Below are 6,000 nucleotides of genomic sequence, written 5' to 3' on the forward strand. Positions count from 1 at the left end.
AGGGAGAAAATGGCGAGAGGGAGAAATGGACTGGAGGGAAGAGGAGAAAAATGAAGAAACAAAAAGTTTTGGCTAACAGTGGAGAGAGAAGGTGGTGTAGGAAGGAAAAAAGACAAAACAAAAAAAATTTGATGCCATGTAGACATTTATGGCCGAAAGACGACCTTTTTATTGAGGTGTAGCATTTCTCAATTAATATATCAATAAAGTAATCCAGGTTGTAGACCATTGGATTACTTTATTACTTTATTTTAGATTTCAACTCTGTGGGCAAGTATTTGACTTATTTATACTATTCAAACATTAATGGTTGTTCTTTGGCTTTTAAGGCTTCAAAATTAGATTAGAGGAACTATACAAGTTTCCCTTTTTTACCCTTTTTTTTTTTTTTTTTTTTTTTTTTTTTTTTTGGATAAAATCCACTTAACTCTCTCAAACTACTACCTCAATGACAATCTACCATTTAAAGTATCAATTACATAATTTACCTCACAAACTACTAAAACAATGACAATGTACTTCCCAATACTAGCAAAGTAAGGAAATTACTCCTATATAATTTTCAATAAGACAAAAATACCCTTAAAATTTTGAAAAAAAATAAATAAATTTTAGTATTTTTGTTTTTATTTTAATAAGGGTAATTTCGTCATTTTGTTAAAAGTATGAGTACGTTGTCATTGTTTTGGTAGTTTAGGGTGTAAATTGTCACAATTGATAGTTTGAGGGTAGATTGTCATTAGGATGGTAGTTTAGGGGGGTTTTCTGAGTATTTTCTTTTTGCACGGAAATCTGAGGATTTCATTGATTAAAGATGGCAGACATAAAGCTCTTACAGAGCAGAGTTTTTATAGCACAAAGCATAAAGTTCTGCAAAAATCATAGTCACATGCTATGCGTTACAAAGTCATAGTTACAAACAAAAATTCTCACAATCAGGTACTATCTATGACTTCAATCTTCCGCTAACCCATGTACAAATACAGTTAAAGAGCAGATCTATTCCAAGTAGACTAGATCTAAGACATGAGTAACTAAATTTCTTTAAAAAATTTATTTAAACCGGTCGTGAGAGATAACCTCTCACACCTAATTATTCATCATCACTCATGAGGGCAGATCTAGAGAAAAGAAACCTCTTATTCAAAACAAAAAACACAAACAAATAACCAACAAGCAGCGGCAGCGGCCGGGGAGGAGATGAATGACAAAACACGGTGGATAGGGGTGGGCAAAAACCCACCCAACCCGCAGACCCGCCCCGACCCGACTAGCACCAACCCGAACCACCCCGCCCCGCGCGGTTTTTATGTTTATTTTTGCGGGTTTGGGTAGGATTTACCCAACCCGTGCGGGGCGGGTTGCGGGTATATGGATTTATTTCTTGCGGGTACCTGCCCTGCCCCGATCCTACCCGCATGAGTATAAAACCAAAAAACCATAACCCTAAGTTCCTAACTCTCTCACTCTCTATTATGTTTTCTGCCGCCGCTCTCCCTCCTTCCTCTCTCTCGTCTCTATTGCTCTCTCTCTCTCGCTCTCTCTAGTCTCTATAGTCTGCTCTCTCTCTGTCTCTCGTCTACGCCGCCGCTCCACATCCTTAGACCACGAGCTGCTGCGCCGCTCCCTCTTCCACAGACCACGATCCAAGTTTTTCTCTCTCTTTAGACCTCTTTCATAAATGGATCTGATGTTGGGTTGTGTAACTTGTGTCTGTTCAATAAATAAATTTTCTTTTTCATTGTTTATAGGTTTGTTTTTTGGAGTTCTATATAACTTCTGTTGTTGGGTTGTGAGAAGAAAGAAACAAAGGAGAAGAAAATGGAGAAGAAAGAAACATAAACGAAAATGGAGGAGAAGAAAGAATCCCGCACAACCCGCAACAACCCACCCCACCCCGAACCGCCCGAACCCGCGCGGATATTGTTTATTTGCTCAGGTGACAGGTTAGAATTTTCAGAACCCACAGTGTGCGGGGCGGGTGAGAAAAATGCCGATACCCGCCCCACCCTAACCCGTGCCCACCCCGAACGGTAGAAGGTGGACGGACACATAGCGGAGAGGCCGAAGTTGCTGATGTAGTCGGAGAATAGTTACAAACATACAAAAAAAAAAAAAAAGGGAAAGGGGGAGGGTAGGAGCGGGGAGTAGAAGGAGAAAGGGAGAGGATTTGCTCCCTCTTCCTCTCAAAACTGTTTTCTGAGTATTTTCTTAATTATGTTTGAATGAAAGAATTTCAAGCTGTATGGGAAAATTTTTCTTGGGAAAAATTCACTTTACCCCCCTGAAGTTTCAGGAGTTTTTCAATTTGAACCCCAAAGTTTAAAAATTGGCAATGTACCCCCCTAATGTTTAAAAATTTTTCAATTTAATCCTTCCGTTACTAATTTCCGTCAAATTGGACGGAAATCTATGAAATTACGTAAATACCTTCAGGCTTTTTTTTTTAATCTCCGTCCAATTTATCGGAAATTAGTAACGGAAGGTTTAAATTGAAAATTTTTGAAACATTAGAGAGGTACATTGCCAATTTTTAAACTTTGAGATTCAAATTGAAAAACTCCTGAAACTTCAAGGGAGGTAAAGTAAATTTTCCCCATTTTTCTTTAAAAAGGCTATGTACTCGTAAAAAAAGGTCTTAAACCATAAATTAACATTTAAGAAGTACTGTTAGCTGCACCAGATTCTTTTACATGGTAACCATTATCTGAAAAAAGCACTCTGGTTGCAAAATGCAGAGTCAGTTTTTACATGCAAACACTAGGTTTTTTTCATTATTTCTCTATATAAGGATGTCTTTGGATGCTTGAAGACCAAGCGTACGCCTTCAGAGAGTTTTACATTGTTGCTTAGCTTCATTCTTGTTGTGCACCAATATATAGAGTTTCGATTTCTAGCTTCCGTTGCTATCTCTCTTGGACTTGGTTTGTTCAAACCACAAGTATTTCTTGCAAATCAACTTGAAGTTTACCCGATGGGTCAGTAAGGATTCCAAATAAAGAAGATTGGCCAGTGAGGAACTGGAGCTGCCTTAAGTAGGAAGCACCCTGCGAATTGATGGGGACTGTTTGGTTTTGCTTATGACCTATTCACCGGATGAACCTTGTGTCGTGAGTACACTTATTAGTATTGAGTCTCATATTGAAAAAATATAAAGAAAAATAGTACTTAATATACTTAAGTGAACCCAAGCGAAAAAGCTTAGGCTTTTGGGCTAGAGTGATGTTCAAATATGTATATTAATGTACTTTTGGTAAAAACTTCATAACCGTTTTATCTCCCAACACCTTGAATCAAACTTCAATTCATTTTAGGCCAGAAGCTTCATGTTGTAAATCACAAGAATTGCAATGCTCCATTTGTTGTTCAATAAGCTATTCCACGCTGCAGCACATATGATTAAAACTTATATAGTTCCTTAAATTCAAATATATATCAATATAGTACTAATGATCATCACTATTCTGGATAGATGGATGAAGCAGGACCAGAAACTGAAGTAAACAATCCTCATCGAGCCTCCAGTAATGTAATGGTGATTTCGTTGGTTGAAGATATATCATGCTTACTTGGTGAATCCTTTTCTAGAAAGCAACCGGGTTCTTTGGGCTGCGGCAATGCAGTACTCTCACTGCTCAACATTAAAACAACAGATGACATGCTCGGCCTATCCTCAGGACGCTGCTGCACACATAAGAGACTAACATGGATGCAACGCAACACTTCTGATGAAGAGTGTGTGGCCTCTAAGCAAGCATCAACCAGTTCCAATGGCCTGCCTTCTTTCCACAGTCTCCATGCCTAAAGAAAGATATTGAAACTTATAAGTCGTTACTGTTTGGTTCTGAAAAGAATTCAAACTCTTATAATTTGAGACTTACATATCCTATGAGGTTAATGTTGAGATCTTGATGATACAGTCCTCTACTTTTCTTCCCGCTTACTATCTCTAGCAACAAGATGCCAAAGCTAAAAATGTCTGATTTTGTTGAGAATAGTCCATCAAAAGCATATTCTGGTGCCATATAGCCGCTGCATAATATCATTAGTTAGAAAAAGAACACATTAATAAGAAAAGATAAATGATTTATAGATATAACTTATTCATATATACTTACTAAGTTCCAACTACTCTGTTTGTATTTCCTTCTGTTTGATCCCCTCTGAAAGTTCTAGCCATGCCAAAGTCTGAAATTTTAGGATTCATTTCACTATCAAGTAAAATGTTACTTGCCTTGAGATCTCTATGAACAATCCTCAATCTAGAATCTTGGTGAAGATAGAGAAGTCCCCGAGCAATCCCGCATATGATTTGGAAGCGCTTAGGCCAATCCAATACTTTACCCCTTATTTGATCTGGCAAGGTTTCAATTCATGTTAATGTAACATTCTCAAATTCTCAACCAACAAAAGTTAAAGGAAATTAGTAACAGAATTACATAGTTTCTGGGAGATCCACACCAAAAATGAAATGGTCCAAGCTCTTATTTGGCATGTATTCATAAACCAACATTTTCTCTTCTCCCTCAATGCAACAACCAAGAAGCCTAACAAGATTTCGATGCTGAAGTTTTGCAATCAATATTACTTCATTTTTGAACTCATTCAGTCCCTGTCCAGAGATCTTTGAAAGCCGCTTTACAGCTATTTCTTGTTCATTTACTAGTACTCCCTGAAAATTAACATTTGCAAAATTATTGCAAAAATTTGAATAGCAAAGTACATCTCTGTGACTTATTGTTGTAAATTTACCTTGTATACAGGTCCAAAACCACCTTCCCCAAGCCTGTTGTTGGGTGAAAAGTCATTAGTGGCTCTAGCAATTGTGAATAGGTCCAACACTTGAAGCTCCATGTCTTCCCCTTGGCCGCCTACGCTATTTTGAACAATTATTCCATTTTTCTTTGTTTCCTCTGATATTGGGAAAAGTATTAATGTTAATTCACAATGTGCAATTAACTTAAGCTAAGAAGAATTATGATATATATTTAGATTTAGAGTGTTGTTAAGTTGTTAGGGGTACTATATTTTTGCTACAATGATGTGGCTGTCCATAATTAGTGAAATGATTAAGTAAAAAATCTAACTTGTCAATTTAGTTAATTAGTAGATGACTTGTTGTAACGACTTAAATAATAAGTCAAGAAATGGAATATTCACATATTCCACGTGGCACTACTATAGCGACTTGCGACCATGCAACATACAGAAATTGTATAAATCTTTTTCTTTTCTTTTTTTGCGTCCCTTTTTGAAACTACAAATTCATCTTCCAAAAGAAATAACTAAACACCGGAGTATTTAACTAAACTGACATCTTTAAGGTTAATTATCCTTGTTAATTAATTTCAGGGGCATTACACAACATGCAGCTAAAAACTTTAACTGTTTACGTTAAAAACCCATCATTTGCACGAGAATATACCTAGTGCTCTCTATTTTTCTCCACAACCGTACCACAATAAAACTTCAATTTAACTATCATAATTACTTCCCAACATCCTCCAAGTATTATACTAATATGTATAGAATTTTAAAAAAGGAATGAGAGCAAAGTGAATATGTGGATTATACTTCATTATATCCTTAAGTGAAAAAATAGGACTGAGGGCCCGTTTGGGAGTGCGATTTCAATAAGTGCGATTTTAAAAATTACATTTTTAAAAATTGCGTTTTTGAAATCTCTACTTTTTAAAATCGCATAGGCGTTTGGTAAAGCATGTTAAGAAGTACTTTTTTAATCAATTGAGTGTTTGGATAACATTAGCATATAATTGCGGTTTCATGGCCAAATAGGTAAATATTGCGCCAAATATTGTTTTAAGGGAAATCGTGATTTTGGCTTAAATTCGCACTTTTTCAAATAAGCACCCCTTAGTCAGCTTATAGAAATCGCAGATTTTTCTACAATTTTAAAATTTGCGTTTTTAAAATCGCAATCCCAAACACTCCAACATTGCGATTTTGTTTAAAAACGCAGATTATTTTTTTTAAAATGCA

General features: G+C 36.3%; 1 pseudogene; it reads right to left on the reverse strand.

The window, feature by feature from the left end:
* Positions 1–3,396: 3,396 nt before the first annotated feature.
* The window catches only part of LOC132174524 (G-type lectin S-receptor-like serine/threonine-protein kinase At4g27290), an 8,193-nt pseudogene continuing 5,589 nt past the window's right edge, over positions 3,397–6,000 (reverse strand).

The sequence above is a fragment of the Corylus avellana genome, chromosome ca3 (genome assembly GCF_901000735.1).
Source record: "Corylus avellana chromosome ca3, CavTom2PMs-1.0".
Taxonomy (NCBI): domain Eukaryota; kingdom Viridiplantae; phylum Streptophyta; class Magnoliopsida; order Fagales; family Betulaceae; genus Corylus; species Corylus avellana.